The 17,897-nt window shown below is 49.9% G+C and overlaps 1 protein-coding gene and 1 non-coding gene across 2 annotated transcripts in view; one reads left to right on the top strand and one right to left on the bottom strand.

Moving 5' to 3' along the window:
• The window catches only part of THSD4 (thrombospondin type 1 domain containing 4), a 324,275-nt gene that overhangs the window by 195,745 nt on the left and 110,633 nt on the right, over window positions 1–17,897 (bottom strand). The gene's annotated exons all lie outside the window — the stretch shown is intronic.
• LOC121149550 lies at window positions 6,300–6,401 on the top strand. The gene has a single exon (XR_005882706.1). It is a non-coding gene; the product is annotated as a U6 spliceosomal RNA (small nuclear RNA).

Consider the following 17,897-nt stretch of genomic DNA (forward strand, 5'->3'; position numbering starts at 1 on the left):
CTCAGCTCAGCCAAGTAGCCAATGTTATCCCATTTCACAGATCATGAACTGAGGCTCAGAGAGCTACAATTCCTTGCAAAAATGACCACCAATCTGGGGTCAGGACAATGGCTCAACTAGCTAATCCTCTGTATGCAACCACCGTTATTTCACAGGGATACTGGCTGCTCCACTTCCCATCCAGCTCCATGCTTGCAGCCTGGGAGAGATGGGGAATATGACCTAGAGCCTTGGAACCCTGCACCTACATGGGAGATCCAGAGGAGACTCCTGGATCCTGGTTTTGGACAGGCTTAGCTCCGAGCATTGCGGCCTCTTGTGGAATGAACCAGCAGATGGAAGATCATTTTCTCTCTGTCTCAACTTCTCTCTATAAAGCTGCCTTTCCAGTAGAAATAAATATTTTTAAAATGACACCAAAGGATTCACACCTAGACTCAGAAGTAGAATTCCAACTCCCAGTGTCTGCCCCCTGAGTCTAACTCCTTGGAGCAGAAGCCCAGCTCCCTGAGGCTCCCAGGGCAGTGCCAGGCACAGCCCCTCATGCAGCAGAAGCCCTGCTCCTGGGACAGTCAGTCTGCATGCATTTAGGAATTTATCCACACAGCAGGAATATTTACTGAGCCAAGTCCACCACAGTCTTTGCTTGAGTAAATGCTGATGCAGTGATGTGTAAGAAACTAGGTCCTTACCCCCCCCTCCGGGGGGCAACTATAATCCCGTGGAGGTCTACTGAATAGTGTGAACAGAACACATGAACACAGAATTACAAGCATGGCAGAGTTTACTGTGCCGGGGGCAGAGAAGATCAGAAAAAGCACGATGGACAGAGAGACACTCAGGGCCAGGGACACCTGCATCCAGGTGGGTGAGTGAGTTCCCATGGCTGGCATGGAACAAGAAAGAGAGGTGGCTGACCCCAGATGGGGCTCTCAAGGCAGACAAGCATCCCCTATCCTCCAGGATCATTCGTCCTGTGCAAAGAAGGAACAATGCCACCAGGCTTGCAGCCTGTGCCCGCTGCAGACAGCACAGGGGCCAGCTGCAGCAGCTGCCCAGGAGTGGGAAGTTCCTAACCATGCGGTCTCACGGGAATCATCTCTGTTCCATTTGGTGCAGGATCCCCAGCCCTTTCCTGACACGTTGTCTTGCTCTCTCACATCATAGCAAATCCAAAGCCGGGTAAGTGACTGAAAACAAATGCTGTTCACGACTCGTCAAGCTGTGTGACATGCAGCGTCCCGTCTCAAAATGTTGCATTGAAGAGAACACAAAAGTCTGAAAAGGAGGTCCTTGTCAGTGGCAGGCCAGCGTGGCCAGCGTCAGGATGGCAGCCTGGCAGCCTCTGAAGCAGTGCTGGGGTCAGCCCTTGTTTCTCACGGCCTGGGGACACGTCCATCTGTCTCTGTGGGAGGGCACATGTGTACATGTGAAAGCACAAAATGTGTGCAAGCCTTCTAGAATAACAGGCTTAGGCTGTGGGAGTTCCGAGAAGAAGTAGAGGATATGAACTCGGGCACAAGCAGCCCCATGACATTCCAGAAGCCAGGGATATGTAAAACACCCCTAGCCAAGAAACACTTGGTGGGGGAAGAGGGCTGGCCTGCTGGCCCTTGTTACGGTCGTGTGAACATGACTATGCACTCACATATGTGTGCGTGCTCTGTAGAATGCAGACGTGTGGAGTGACATGTGCACATGTGTGTGCATATGTATGTTACACAAACGCATGCACATTTTGTTCACACGAGTGTGTGCTTGTGCACATGCGTGTACCCCGTATACCTGCAGGTGTGTCTATAACCTGTATGTGTGCAATAAGAGGATACTTCAAACTAGTGCTTTAGTGCGACCTTCGGCTGTGCTGTGCTCCATACTGCCACAGGACTCTCTGCAACAATCTCACGTTCACTCCCCAAAAGTCCATTCGGAAGGTGCCAGGCACTCCCCCCGAGGCCCTCAAATAGGTGTCAGGGATGCAATGGTGGGACATCATCCGCTGACTCCTCTACACGTGAGCAGGAAACTGAACCACACACAGTTGGAAGCCAAGGTGAGATGCACACTCAGACATGTTGATACAGGATGCGGGAGTCACAAGTTGTGACTTAACAACACAATGCCTGACCCAACAGGAAATTTCATCTGTGCAGAGTATTTTTGAAATCCATGTATATATTTTTTTCTAATATGCATTTTCCATGTGCTTTTTAGAGATTCCCCCACCACACACACACACCTACACATGTGTGGATTTTAGAATTCTTTGCACCAAAGATAACCTGTGTTGTTACTCAGTTTTCCATGAACATTTTGGAGGATTTGCCAGCAATTTCACACTGGGCATCACTAGAGAAGTTATTGAAGAACCTAGATGTTTTCTGCTTTTGTGATTCTGCCTTAATTGCTTGGCTGGGGGCTGTGTGAACTCCAGGCCAGACAGTCTATGTGACACCTGGCAGGACACCTGGCAGATCACCTAGGCAGACCACTCCTCAGGAAGGAGGTACCTGGTGCTTGATAAGATCCACTACTCTATAGCTCATCAATCTGTACTTTTTGAAAGTTGCTTGCTTCAAACCCACCAATAGAAGCCTGCTAAATCATGACTGTATAATTAATAGCCTAAAATGTGTAAGAACCTCTGGGCTGTTCAACCTGGGGGCTCTCTCCTCTTTTTCCCTCCCTGATGATCCAGCAGCAGTCTCGGCTGCGGCTGCCCCTCCTCCTCCAGCCATGCTGGGCTGGCGGAGGTGGCTGGGAGACCTAGGTTAACCTGAATAAACCACCTTTATGTGTTAGCTCGGACTTCAGACTTGACGATTTTCTGGGGATATCAAAATCCGGCACAACATTATTTTTCTCTGTAAAATACACTGTTGACAACAGTGGTTGGTTTTTTTTTTTAATTAATTAATTATTTTTTTTTTTTTCTGCTGGCTCCAAGTTCTTTCATTCTGGTGTCTGCCTTGGAGAACCCTGAGCAGGACACGTGCTTAAGGAAGCAGCTGGGCTGCCTCCTAAGTTCATAGTCAGAACAGGGGGCTCAGCAAGGTGCTTGGAGCTGAAGCTGCTCAGGATTCTGGGGACTTCTCTATTGCCTCCCTCCTGTGCCTAGGGCAGCTTAGAGCACATTAAAATCAGCTTAATCAGCTTCTCACTGGGATAGGCAAGCTCATTTACATGACTTAGCACAGGGGGTGGAGCTGAACAGACAACAACCCAGACAGGCATTGTCACCACAAAGCCAGATACAGCGGGACCTGCACAGACATAGAGACGCCGATGGGTGGCGGGGGGGGCCCAGCAGGCCCCAACCTTGATGACTTGTGTCTCCCTCCCAGGGGCTCAGACAGTCCACTCCTGCGTGGATACCCACTGGCAGGCATGGCAATCATGGTAAGTGGCAGCAGGCAGGCCCCAGCAGTATGCAAAGAGATCTCCTGGACCTCTCTCTGTAGGAAGAGCTCAGAGTAAAAGCAGAATGCTGCTGTACTTGGAGCTGGAGAGGTAGATGCAAAGGCATCCAGCAGCCTGACTCTGCTGAGTCCTAGCTCTGCCATCTACCAGGATTGTGTCCTTGGAGGAACCATGCCTGTGAACTGGGTTTCTAGAACGTGTTCAAGTGGGTATCTTAAGATCAGACGGACAGTCAAGTGAACCTGGAGAGAAGCACTTGCTAGGTAAACAGGGACGCCCATCCCCACCCTCTTCTCCAGGCCATATTTGCATGCAGAAACTTTATAGCACCTCCAGGTTGAAAGCAATCAATGTACCTTTAGGGGGCCCGCTAGCAATGCCCCCACCCACCATCCCACCAAGAGCAGCGTCCAGGCTTCACTCAAGTTCTCGCCTTGTCTTTAGGCAGTAACTTGTGCTGGACACAGCCCTCTGAGCTGCCAGTCCTGTGAACTGTCTTGATAATCATGGTTAGAAGCACGGCTACTTGAAAATTTGCCTGGAATAGTCCAGTTCTGTGGCTTTCTGCCTGCGCTGGGGACCCCAGCCACCAAGCAGCCAAGACTCCGGGAATACTGTTTGGGGATCACTTACTTCTTGTTTCTGTTCTTTCTGGGTTCTTACAAATAGCCACCTGCAAGCTTTACAACTGCTGCTGAGTCTGCACCGAGAAAAGATATTGAAATCTTCCTCCTGGAGTTTCCTCCATCACACCTACAAGAACACCTCTCCAGGATGACCTGCTGTTCTCCTGCAGCCGACAAGCACAGGCGACCTTAATGGAGGCCGTGTAATGCCAGAGAGAGGTACCTGGAACACCTGGATCACACACACATGACCCTAATGTACACAGCTGGTCAGTCCTAGGTGACAGTCCTAGGTCTCCAAGTAGGTGCCCTACCTGCGATTGACAAAGAGAAAATGGAATGTAAGCTCACTGAAGGTTTTAGCCTAGGTTGCACTGGTACTGGGCCCATACTGTTTGGTGTTTGTTGTGATGTAGGTTTGACAGCAGGTGTACAAAGGCAAATGCCAGTGTTTCCTGATTTATACCTATTTTTCTAAAAACTGAGATATTGTAGGATATATTGTTCACTGTTTTTACTAATTTTTTCTTCTTAACAATGGAACCAGTCCTAGAGCAGGCATTTAGCCAGCAGCTAAGAAGCCGGAGTTCATTTCCAAACCCTGGCTCCTGACTCCAGCTTCCTGCTAATGCAGACCCTGGGAGGCAGCCATGGTGGCACAAGCAGTGAATTCCTTTTTCCCACAGGGGAGACCCAGATTGGGTTCCTGGCTTCTGGCGTTGGCCCTGGCCTAGTCCATCTCTGACAGACAGTTGGTAGTGAACCAGCCAGTGGGAGCCGTCCCCTCCCCAGTCTCTCTGCCTCTCAAAACAAAACGCAACCAACATCACATACTCCTTAGGACAGATACTACCAAGAAAAAAAAATAAAAGGAAAGGAAAAGAAACAGCAAGTGTTGAGAAGATCACGGAGAAACTGAAAGCCTGACATTGTAGGCGAAATATAAAATAGCACCAGATGCTATGGATATCAAAATTACCCCTCCTCAAGATATCAAAGACAGAATTAACATGGGATCAAGCACATCTACTTTTAACTCAATTCCCCAAGGACATAACAGTAGAACAGTAGATCTTTTTTATTAATAAAGACTTATTTTATTTATTTGAAAAGCAGAGTGACAAACATATAGTGTGACAATAGAGATCTTCCATCTGCTGATACACTCCCCCAAATATTTGTAAAAGCAGGGTTGGTCCAGGATGAAGTAATGAATCAGAAACTCCACCTCCAGGTCTCTTACATGTATGGGAGGCACCCAAGTATTTGGACCATCCCTTGCTACTTTCCTATGAATCTTAATAGGGAGCTGGATCAGAAGTAGGGCATCCAGGACTTGAACTGAAAATCCAGTATGGGATGCCAATGTTGCAAGTGTCAGCTTAACATACCATACCACAACACTAGCCCCAAAAGCAGAATCTTGAAGAACAGTCGGTCACAATGACATCAGTTTCATTCTTGGTACATCTGATGCAGCCAAAGGCAGAGGCACACAGGGAGGCATCTACGGACTGGCATCTGCACCCACTTTCTCAGGACAGCAACCTAGACGAGTACCAATGTGCTAGACCAGCTTCCAGCCCGTCCCCTCAGAATCAGCTCACCCAATTGTGAACTCAGGGCAGATTCAAGCACTACCCCCACTCCTCGCTTGCCCCATGGTAGTAAACCTTCCCTCCACACAAGAGCCTAGCTTTGGTAGTTTGACCTTATGATGTATACAGGCCACAGCTCTTCACAGTCTGTCTGAAATGTTCCCCTAGAGCAAGTGCAGAGACGGTATGCAAAATGGCAGCAGCTGCCCAGGACTGCGAGTCACTTGGGATGCGCTTGTGTCAGCTTTGCCAAGGAAATGATTTCCAGAGATTATTCACACCCCATTGAGAGTGCTTGCAAGACTACTGAACTACACATAACAAATCACAACTGTGCTGGCGCTGTAGTGTGTGCGTACAGCTGCCATGTGCAAACCCAGCACCCCAAATATATGCTGGTTCGAGTCCTGGTTGCTCCACTTCTGATCCAGCTCGCTGCCACTGTACCTAACACAACAGTAGAAGATGCCCCAAGTGCCTGGATCTCTGTACCCTTGTGGGAAACCCAGATGAAGCTCTTGGCTCCTTGCTTCAGTCTCTCCCACTAGCAGCTGTTGTAGTCATTTAGGGAGAGAACCAGTGCAGGGAAGATCTCTCTCTCTCTAATTCTGACTTTTAAATAAATACACAAATCTTTAAAAATGGTCACAACAATGCTCGCTTCGGCAGTGCATATACTAAAATTGAAACAATACAGAAGATTAGCATGACCCTGCGCAAGGATGGCATGCAAATTTGTGAGGCGTTCTGTATTTAAAAAAAAAATGGTCACAACAGCAAATTCCATGTTGCATAGATTTCACTATTGCCCTACCTCCCTTGCGCATACACCTCACTTCTGTCCCCAGAAAGGAAACCTTCCTTCCAGTGAGATCCATGCTGGCCTCAGGGCAATGCCAGCAGCTGGGCTGTTCTCTCCCCAGACTCCTGGCACGAGCTGGAGATGTTCCTTCCGGTTTCTGTTTCCCTTCCCCATCAGAAGCTGGGCAAAGAGGACAAGTTGGACAGCTGAGGCCCTTTCAGAAAGAAACACGACTGTCTTTGGAAATGAAGGTGACATTATTGATCCCAACTAATAAGGCCTGAGTGAGGCCACCACAATCACCTTCGGCCTCTTTGTGGCCACTGCAAGTGCACCATTCATGTCCTCCTTCTAGAAAGTGCCTGGTGCCTCTTCAGGGAGGCTTGCATGAGCAGATTACAGAATCCCAGCAGGAGCCAAGGACAGCACAGCCATAGTGAGTGTCAGAGACACAAATGGATGGGTAATGGTGATTTATGTGGAGTGGGCAGAGTTAAATCCTTGCTAATGACTGGCTGGGGTTTTGCTAGGAACGTGTGACATCCTGAGCGCGGGTGTGATTTGCCTGCCGGGTGCACGTAGGAACCACAAAAGCACTGAGCTGCTGACAGCCAAGCAACAAATGCCTGGGTCTCTCCCGGGACCAACTGAATGGCTCTGGCTGGAGGGAAAATCCACAAGATCAGAAGATGACCCAGACATCCCTGGCTGGCAGGGAACAAGAGGCTGCCTGGCCAGGGGACAGGAACCTCCACTTGAACCCAGAGAGGAGCTGGAAGAGGAGTCCCGGACCTAGAAGGAAACCTGCGAGCCGCTTCCTTGAGCGCTTCCCGTTGTGTTCCAAGCTTCATGCCTCAGATTTCCAGCCCACACCACAACGCCCATGTCCAAGCCCTCACTGTAATATACTCAAATTAACCAGAACGGTGTCTCCCTCCTTCCCTTCCTGTCTTCTCTAAATAAATCAAAATAGCTCCTAGAGGTAGTCTGGGTTGAAAGCAGGTGGTGTGAGGCTCTGAGGAAAGTGAGGCAGGTACTAGGCAGGTGCTGCATGCCTGCCTCCTGGAATGTATTCTCAGCCTAACATCTCCAAGTACACAGATTTCAACCAGTTTATATTCACTAGGAAAAAGACATCCTCTGCTGCCCAGGGAAGAAAAGCAAGTGACAAAGCCTCATCATCCTTCTTGAGTCTGTCTATAGCTCATCCCCACACAATCTACCTGTCCTCCTCTGGTTCCTAAGCACCTCTTGTTTAGAACAGAAATCTGCAGATCTCACACCTGAGGTTGCCGGGACAACAAGGGCTTGGAGCGCAGGGATGCAGCTGGGTTGTTCGTGTTAAAGCATGGTGCCTGGCAGCTCCAGCCACCCACAAAAGCAGCTGCTCTGGTCCCTTGGGAGTCCTGCAAACAACCTGACCTGGTGCCCAGGGCTGCCAGGGAATCCCCAGCGATGACAAAAGGGGCAAGGAAAGGGGAGTAACATGGATCCTGATTCCTGCACTGTGATGCAAATGCGCACTGGGGCGGGGGGAGTCTTTCCTGCCAGTGGGTTCCCAAACACCATGCTTGGAAAGCAAAGAATTTGTGCCAAGTTCTCCCTAGGCAAGGAAAACAACTGGCTAATTCTTCAGTCTTTTCAGAAAGCTCACCCTGTGAATTGGGGACCTTGGTGACCCTCACAGTCTCCTATTAACAAAAGTGCTGTTTGTTTATGGCTCAGCAGGGAGTCTGCATGCTGCAGAGCCCTGGACTCCTGCTCCACCACACTGGACCCCCGCCTATCTTGGGAAGTGGGGAGTCCTGCCAGCCCCACCTGTCCAGCTCCTCTTCCACGTGGCAGCATTCCCATCTGTTGCATCACACGCCGATGACGCTGGCTGTGCTCTTCTACAAACCTTCGCCAAGTTTCCATTTTCCATTTTCTCTTTCATATGCTGCCCTTGGTCCTCCTCTCTGAGCCCTGCTCCCTGGATGATCTTCCCACAGTCTGCACAGCACTTCCCCCAACAGTCTCTCTCCACCTCTGTCCTGTCCTGGGGTCCCTGCCTACAACCCTCTCCCCACCTCCCTGCCTCTGTAGCTGGAGCCTTGAGATCACTCCCTTAAAGCTGTTTATAAGCATGAGCCTCTTTCTTGGGTGGGATAAGCTGTTTCGTCTTTGATTTTTAAAGTAAATAAGCACACAAACATATGGGCGGCAGTGATGTGGCTTTGAGTATCCCTCCCTCCTGGCTTTAGCTTGTTGATGTTTCTTGAAGCCTGGTTGAGCCAGCCACTCCACCAACAGCCCCAGGAAACACCAGAGCTGGCAGGACAGGGACCCTCAATCCTCACAGACTTCCTCCTTGTTTCCCAGTCCTTCCGGCCTCCTTAGTGTCTCTTTGGGCATTGCCTCCTCCCTCCTTGTCATCGGGAACCACCTGAGGTTCTGCTCTGCCGCCCCTTTCTGTAAACAAATGTATGATCACTCATTTCTGGCTTTCCGAAGTTCCATTATAAATAAGGAGGCTGGAGAGCTCTCTGAGGGTCTGCTCTCCATGAAAAAGAACATTAACGTGATGAAGGCCCAGAGATGAAAAGAAGCCTGCCCTACAACACAGGTTAGGGGGCAGCAGGTACCAGAGACACAGCATAGGAAATGTGTGTCCACCCAGGGCTGCCAATCAATCCCCTCCTGTGGCCAAAACGGGAACCAGCACTGGCTGGAAATATCCACCCAAGATGACCTATGGTCTTTATAATACTGTCATCAAATGTCCATGGCCAACACCCACTCCCATCCTGCACCTGATGCTATGAGACTTCCGGAAATGAGGAGTTCGCCTCGCTCCTGGACCCAGAAATCTCTGCAACCCTGGATAACCCCACCTGGAGCACAATGCCCTGTCTCTTGATCAAGGGATGACCAGCACCTGGCAGGTACTGCTCACTCCAGAGCCCCATATTGCTACCCCTCAATCCACGTCTCAGCCTCTAATTCTTCCATGGGTTGGAAGATGAGAACCTGGACCCCCGAGCCCCCAGCCTCCAGTAGCCTCTCCCACACTTCAGAACTGATACAGCCGATGTTGACCAGAAAGCTGCTTTCTTCTTCAGCCTGGCAAAGGACCTGTTGTTGCTGGGAGAGCTCCTGACCACAGGAGCCACAGGCGGGTAAACCCCAGAGAGCCACTCTTCTCTTCCCAATCATTTCCTTCCCCCAGGGGAGAGCCTGGAACCTCAGACACAGTCACGTTTCCATGTCCCCATAGCCAACAGGCAGAACGCACATCAGTCAAGAGCAAAGCCCTTTAAAAGCCTCGTAAGGCAGCAAATGCCTTCAATAAGTTATCTCCTCCCACCTAGGAGAGAGAATGAGGTTTCAAAAGCTGTCTCTCCGTTAGAAAACACGCTATAATCCGGCTTATTCCATTGAAGGGCGAAAGCATGACGGAGCGGAAGGGTGAGTCCCACAGAGCTGAGTGCCACCCTCCCAGCCCGCTGGCTCCTGACATGCACACAGCTGTCTTCCCTGCCAGGGAGAGGTCAGGGTGTTTGTGTCAGGGGTTTGGGGGTGGGGGGGCTGCCATGCACTTAGAAGCAGAGTGCAGGGTTCTGAGCACCCAGGGGCGGCATGCTGCAGACTTGTCAGCACAAGGGCTTCCCTGAGAAGACATTAGCAGTGTAGACATCAACTCACCTCCCAGGCCACCTCCATCCCACTGGTCTGCTCTCACTTTGTCCCTACAGCACCAATGATTCAAGCCTTGGGTCCTTCCGAGCCCTGTCGTCCTTGCTGCACCCTTGCCTCCTGGTCCTGTCTCTGAGAGTGGCCTTGCGGGTCCTGTTTCTTCTTCTTCCACTGGGAGGGGTCACAGCCCTTTCCCTTCCTCCCCTCATTCCTGCTGTCTTCCAGGAGGACTCCTCTACCCCTCTAACCGGGTGGTCCCAACCTCACACTCCCCACTGGGGTTCCTGAGGCTGCAGAAAATCTGCCTCCATTCCGACTCACCCACAGCCACCTCAGGTTGGCAGCTCCTTTCCCATCCTGTGGCGGTTCCCAGCAGACACCTGCCTGTGCCAGGGCTTTCCCCTGATTCTTTTCTCCCCTTACCTCCTACAGGAAGCCAGTGGAGCCGCCCAAGTGACTCCCTTCTGGGAGCTGCTCATCAATATCAGATGAGCTCTCAGCTTTGGTGCATCACAGGCTTGGGTTGCTGTGCAGCTTCCTCCTGTGGGTTGACTGTCCAATAGGTGCCAGTCATATCAACACTCCTAACCCAGTCCAGAGAACTTTCCCTCTACTCCACCCTTCTGCCCGGGTTCCTTCTGCAGCAGGAAGTGACGTGTCAGGACTGGGGGACTGAGAAACTCCACAAGCAACCATTCCAATCACCACCCATCTCTGGATCCACTGTGTCTCAGCACAGGGTCTCCTGCAGACCTCACTTTTGTCTTTCACACTCTGGCCAATGTGCCTTTGTTTAAGGTTCTATTACCTGGGTTCCATTTTTGGAAAACTAGGGCAGGTTAAGGAGACAGCACAGGCCAGGAAGTTGGGGTGTTAGCAGCCTTGACTGGGTGAAGAGTTCTGGAATGGGAGCCTGGCTGGGGAAGGCAGGGAATGTTCAAAGGGAGATTTGTGTGTTCAAAGGGAGACCCAGTATGCAACCCAGCTTCCAGGAAAGCTGGAAAAGGTGAAGTGTGAGATCAGGTCAGCAAGAGGGCAGGCCACCCAGTATGACTGGGGGAAGGGTCAGAGTCAGGGAGGCTCTGGCAGCAACAGAAAGACCTAGCCATCCCTGGGACAGGGTACAGGGCCAGGACAATCAAACTGGGGCAAAAGAAGGGGTTAATTCCCAGGATCAGAACAGAAGCCACAGCCTTGCCTCTGGTCTTGCACGGCCCTCATCGTATCCCACGGATGTGGACTAGTGGGTATGGGCTCAGGACTGGCTCCAGGGCAGGAAGTCACAGGGAACTGAGGATGCCCCACATCTGCAGCCATGGTAGACATCACGAATCATTCATCACATTTCCCTTCCCACCATCCCCCTGGGGCAATCGCAGCCTCGGTAGTCTTCACATCAGGACTTCACATAGGTGCTGGTGTTGACACCTGTAGCACCCACATCACATCAGAGCTCTTGGTTCAAGTCCTAGCTTTTCCACTTCCCAGCATGCTCCCTGCTCATGTACATCCTGGAAGACAACAAATAGTGGCCCAAATACTGGACTTCTGCTGCCAACCTGGGAGATCCAGATGGAATCCCAGGCTTCTGGCTTCAACCTGATCCAGACTGGCCATTGTGGTCATTTAGTGAACCATGTCTGTCTGTCTGTCTTTCTCCTTTACTTTTTGCTGCTCTGTCTTTCACATACATAAATTATTAAAAGAGAAGTCCAGACTGCTGCTAATACATGCAATCCATCATTGAATAAAAGGCTTGTCTGCCAGGGTCCTGGCACCATGAAGCACAGCTGGGTGGATCAGAGATGGCCCCTTCACCCAGACAGGAGCCACCTGGATGGGAGATAAAATTGAGCCAAAGGAAAAGAGACCAAAGCTGGCAGTAAGTTTCCTCTCCCTGGATCATGGGCTGTGTGTCCCTTCTGCCACCATCCACCCTGCAGCACAGTCACCTGCTAAACTGCACCCAGGTCCTGCCCCATACTGTGACTCGTGTAAGCAGAGCCTTGCTGGTCTGTGTCACTCCTGGCACAATACCTGTTGGTTCCCCCACCCCTCTTTCACCTGAGGAGTAAGGACAGAAGGGGGTCATTGTAAGCCCTATGGGAAAGACCCTAGTGGGCCCTGGGAGACAAACTGAGAACAGAGGAGGAAAAGGGGGTTAACGATATGGGATGTGGGCATTGCCAGCCATGGCTTAGCCCGCTGGGACACAATGCTGGTTCTAGCCTAGAGAAAGATGGGAAAAAAGGAAGAGGGGAACAAAAGTGAAGAGGTGTGGGCTTGACTCTGTAGCGTGTGGTTCCTCCTACCAGCTGCATGCCAGGGGAGCTAACAGAAGCCCTGCAGCCTGCTTCCCCAATGAGCTCGGTGACATGAAACCACCCAGCTGCTAGCAGAGATGAGCAAGCCACAGGTGCACAGGGCTATGCATCCGTTTCCAGCTTGAATTGCCTGTAAACTCTCACCTGAATGACAGCTGTGTGTACGCAGCACCATGCAGGAAGCTCAGACACGTCCCCTTGCCAGTGCCACACACTACCTGGTAGGTACTGAACACACTCACGCAGGCAGCCTGGCTCACTGTTGGGTCTCTCCTGCAAGCAGCTTCCAAGAAAGCTGGAGAGAGGCCCTAGGGCTGTGCTGAGTTCCAGGCAGCTGCCCCTCTTTCCTTTCAGAGGAACCTTTCCGTCCTGGATCCCTTTGTTCACAGCCCAGGATAGAGCGTGTCACTTCAGGAAGGGTAACAAATGACAAATACCCATCAGCTCCTCCTCTGTCCTTGTTCTTTTGAGACAGAGGGTTTCTCTGCAGGGAGGTGTGTCTGCCTTTCCCCAGTCAGCAGGGTGGGGCTTTAACTTCCATGATGAGAAAGGGGGTGATGCCTTCTCCCCCAAGAGAAGAGAGAGAGGCTTTAATAAAATGACATACATCTTGATTTCGACCCCTTACAGTCACTGGCACATGGAATACAGTCTGATTCCCGGCTGGAGAATCCAAGAGGTTGGGCCATCAGGGTCTGGATCTGGGGATGGTCAGAGTAGTTGCCTTCTGAGGACCAGACAGAGGCAAATTAGGGAGAACTAGATGGATCTTTCTGAAAACCCACTGTGGAAGGTTCCTCACAAAAGGGACCGCACTGACTAGGGGGTCCATGCTTGAGTGGGCCATCGGAGAAACAGTTTTTACAAAGAGGGGTTGGAGAGAATAATGCAGCAAGAGGGTTGGGAAGCATAGCTGAGAATGCAGGCTCAGGAAACAGGGGTGTTGGTGCAGTAGCTGAAACTCCTGTTGATATGGTGACTTACCAGGTAAAGGCACTGCCTGTAACATTGGAATCCCACACAGGCCATCAACCATTTTATGGCCTTGCTGTTCCATTTTCAATTCAGCTCCTTGCTAACACATTTGACAAAAACAGAAGACGGTCCAAGTGCTTGGGGCCCTGCTACCTATTGGTAGACCTGGATGGAGTTCCTGGCTCCTGGCCTTTGGCTATGTGCAGAGATAATCAGAGGATAGAAGCTTTCTTTTCTTTTCCTTTCTTTTCTCTCCTTTTCTTTTCTTTCTCTGTGTTTGTAACTGTGGGTTTACAATAAATAAATCTTAAAAAAAAAGACTCAAATTGAGATACCCACATCTCACATTAGAGTGTGTGGTCTCGAGACCAGCTCCCTCCACTCCTGGATTCCATCCTAGGAGGCAATAAATGATGGTTCAGGTACTTGGGTCCCTGCCCCACATTTGGGGGACCTGATGAGGTTTCTATTTCCAAGCTTTGGCCTGGCACACCCCTGGTTGTTAGCGAGCATTTGGGGAGCAATCTACCACTCAAATAAATAAAACAGAGTATTTAAAGGAAAGAGGAGCTCACGGAGGAATCCCTTAGTGAAGATGGCCCCCCAGCACACCCACCATGAAGACCTCAGCACCACCCTGACTTTCCCCCTCTCCTCTCAGAATGCACTCTGGCCTCCACAGGGCTGGTAGAAGGGAGACAGCTGGGATGATTATAGCCTGACACGTCCAGGGAGCAAACAGAGCCAGCTCTGGCAACTCCTGTGGCTGGAGGGAATCCCAAGGACCCAGCAAGTCACCAGCCAAGCCAGAGAACCATCCAAGCATCCAGTCTATGGCATGGGAGGCCTTTCCTGCTGAATGGCTCTCAGAAGAGTGGTAAGCAAGGCAGGGGATCCCCTACCCCCACAAGCTTCTTGTCTACCCGTGGAGCTCCTCTCAAGGGTTCCTAATGGAGCAGAGAAAGCAGCTGCCGTCCAGTCCTTCCCTGTCCTTCTGAGGTATCAGCTGACTATGCTGCCCCTGATTGTCTCCATGATATGGGGGGGATGGGAAACCAGGGACCTGTGATACAGAGAGAGTGAGGACAGCTATGGCTCCTACAGGAGTGAGGATGGAACCCCAGGCAGGCAGGCAGAGGGCTTGCTGGCTGGGTCCCACTGGCACCATGCCAGGCACCATGCCAGGCAAGTGGGGATGGGCGTCAGGCGGTGGAGTCTCCCTCCTTCTCCTACTGTCTGAGAAACAAAAGACATTCCCATCAACGATGAGTTGCATGCGCATCATTTCTAATGGTTTGATGGAAGCTTTTGGTTTTTTAAAAAATTATTTCTGGGAGAAGAAAAGTCTGGGAGATGTCATTGAATTGCCAAGACAATGGATTTTCTGGGATTTTTCACTGTTTAGATGGAGACAATGGGTCAAAATATATTTGATTCAGACTTCCTCCAAATCCTGCAGTCTGATAGAACTTTAAACAAAAACCACGGATTTCCATGTAGTCTCTTCCCTTCAGGACCCACCCCAGGATGTCCCAGAGCCTCCATAGCATCAAGCCCCCACCATGACACACACAGTAACCCAGGCCTCTCTGATGGCTTGACGTACAAATAGCCCACAAGTCAGTGGTGATAAGAAGCAGAGGTCACGTTCTTCACAGAGCCTTCTGGAACCCAAAAAGGGACACTGGTATTCCCTGGAACTGCTGCCTGGGTCCTAGCAGCTGCAGTGGGAGTCACCTTCTGCATTCAAACAAGACACAGAAGCCAAAGCTGGAGGAGGCACAGGAACCAGCCCAGGGCACTGATTGGTGGCTGGCAATCCACCTGCCTTGCCTTGTGCAGCAGGAATGGATAGGCAGCCTGCTGGGCTCACTGCCACACGTGTCCATATCACCTCACTGCTGTCCTGCAACAGTCCTGGGAGTTGTCCACTCTGCCCATAGGCCAAACCCTGGTCCTCATCGAGGTGCCCTCTTGCTGCTACTCCACAGGTTCCAGAAAGTTCCTCAGCTGCCCGATTATCTCTCATGTTGAGTCTGAGAACCTCATGCTGAGATTTCACCATCTATCATCTATCTGGACCATAACAGAAATCTACGAGTGCTATTTCTGTCAGACAAAATCGTGTAAAACTTTGCAAAGATTCTTACGTTCTCTTTGCCATCATTTAAGGATGCTTTTCTGAGCCACCATGTAAGCTTCTGCTTTTATAGGTCTAGTTGTCTGCAGCTGGGCCACTTTGCAGCCTGTAACCTGGAGGGAAAGGACAGGAACGAGAGGCAGCGTGGTCCTGGAGGTGCTGAAGTTCTCCTTGCTGCTCAGAGGCCATCTGCACTTGAACAGAGGCTTCTTGGCAGCGCTGGATGCCTCTTGATCTGCCTACCCACGTGTTCCTGGAACACATCCATTCTCTGATCAGGTTGGATTTGAGGTTTGAAAAGGAGTCACAACTACTTTCTTGCTTAAGAAAAAAAGATATTCTTTCCCATTTCCCACTGCCACTGTGGTCCTTGCCACTCACCGTGCATTGCTGCACTCTATCGCACTACATTCTACCTTCTCCTATTCCATCCTGCTCAGTTCAGCTTCAGTCACTTTAGTTATTCCCAGGGGGTTTTATTTTGTTTTGTTTTTAATGATGCAGTTCCACATGCTCAGGGATTTCCCCTTCTCTCCAATTCGCCTACCCCCACTGATTTCCTCTATATTATTAATATATGTATATTAGTAGTATATAGTAACTTTTTCTTAGTCTACCCTACTGTATCCTTACCTACTCTACTCTATTCTCTATTCCATTTCATTCCATTCTACCCTAACCTATTCTACTCTACTCCATTCTGCCCTAGTCCATCATTTCCCATTTTACTCTATTCTGTTCCACTCCATTCCTTTCCTTGCATCTCATCCCATCCTATCATCCTGTATTCTAACCTACCCTATCCCATTCTGCTCTGTCATTTGCTATTATACTCCCCTCCATTCTATTCTGTCCTGTTAAATTCTATTCTGCTCTCTTCTAATAAATCCTACCAAATCCTGTTCTGTTCTATCCTGTCCTACTCCGTTCCATTTCTTCCATTTATTCCCATGCTGTCCTATTCTATTCTACTCTATGTCATTCTGTCCTATCCTAGCTCATCCTATCCTATCTTATTCTACCCTATCCTAACCTCACAGTACATTCCTCCCTCTTCTCTCCAGTACACACATCCACAAGCACAGGTGCTTGTTCACAAGAACCCGGACCAGCAGCACGAGACTTCTCACAAAGCAGAAACAGAGGCAAAAAGTGAAAAGAGAGCAGAACCAGAACAATGAACTCCACCAAGACCAGCCAATTGCGAGCTGTAGGCCCAACCTAACTGACCACCTCTGAGGTTTAAATGAAGTCCTCATAGAACACAGCCACGTCCATCAGGCATCGCCTGTGGCTGCCTTCATCGGGGCTGAACAGCTGTGGCAGAGACCTTCTGGATGGAATATTTTCCACCTGTTCATTTACAGATCAACACTTCTTACTGAGATGCAATTGCCAACCTTTCCAGAATGTATGGCTTGATGGAGCGACATACCCAGTGTAGAAAGACTGGAAAACAAAGTTCCATCAAATAAAACAGATCTCTGCCTATGAAGGTGCCTCGGAATCTTCATGGGAAATAGAATTAAATGGTAATCAAAACATTCATAGTTTGTTTTCATGATACATAATTTCCAGGAACTTTCTGAAGATCCTTCACATGTGTTTTATGTAACTTCATACTAAAGTTTTGTTCTATTTTCTTTTCAGATTTAACCAGCTAGGTTTTCACTTGGTCAACTAGGGGATCAGCAACCTTCATTCTGTCCTACAAGGAAAAGATCCCAAGGGTAATGGCTTGTTTGCCTGGTTCTTTGACTTGTTCTCATTTCATTTTTTTTTTTTAATTTTTATTGGCAAGACAGACACACAGAGAGGAGCAGAGATAGAGAGCAAGGTCTTCTGTCCATTGATATACTCTCTAAGCGGCCACAACAGCTGGAGCTGCACCAATCCAAAGCCAGGAGCCAGGAGCTCCTGCTGGGTCTCTCACGTGGGTGCAGGGTCCCAAGCCTTTGGGCTGTCCTTTACTGCTTTCCCAGGCCACAAGCAGGGAGCTAGATGGAAAGTGGGGCTGCTGGAATTAGAACCAGTGCCCATATGGGATCCCAGCTCTTGCAAGCTGAGGACTTTAGCTGCTAGGCTTCTACACCAGGACCTCTCATTTCACTTTTTAAAACAAAGATTCACAACACCGAAAATCTGAAAAGAAACCGACAATGATAAATTCACCCCAACCACTTATTATCAGGAGCAACATTATACAGGAGTATTTTGTGCTTGTTTGAACAAACATGTGTGTGTTCACTGTGCTATCATTTTACACATCTTCTTGTTCACTTGGTCCTTTATTGTGCTCATCCACCCAGAGCAGTGTTTACAGAAATCCTCACCTTC

This window comes from Ochotona curzoniae, unplaced genomic scaffold (genome assembly GCF_017591425.1).
Source record: "Ochotona curzoniae isolate NIBS_2020 unplaced genomic scaffold, NIBS_Ocur_1.0 scaffold_4701, whole genome shotgun sequence".
NCBI lineage: Eukaryota > Metazoa > Chordata > Mammalia > Lagomorpha > Ochotonidae > Ochotona > Ochotona curzoniae.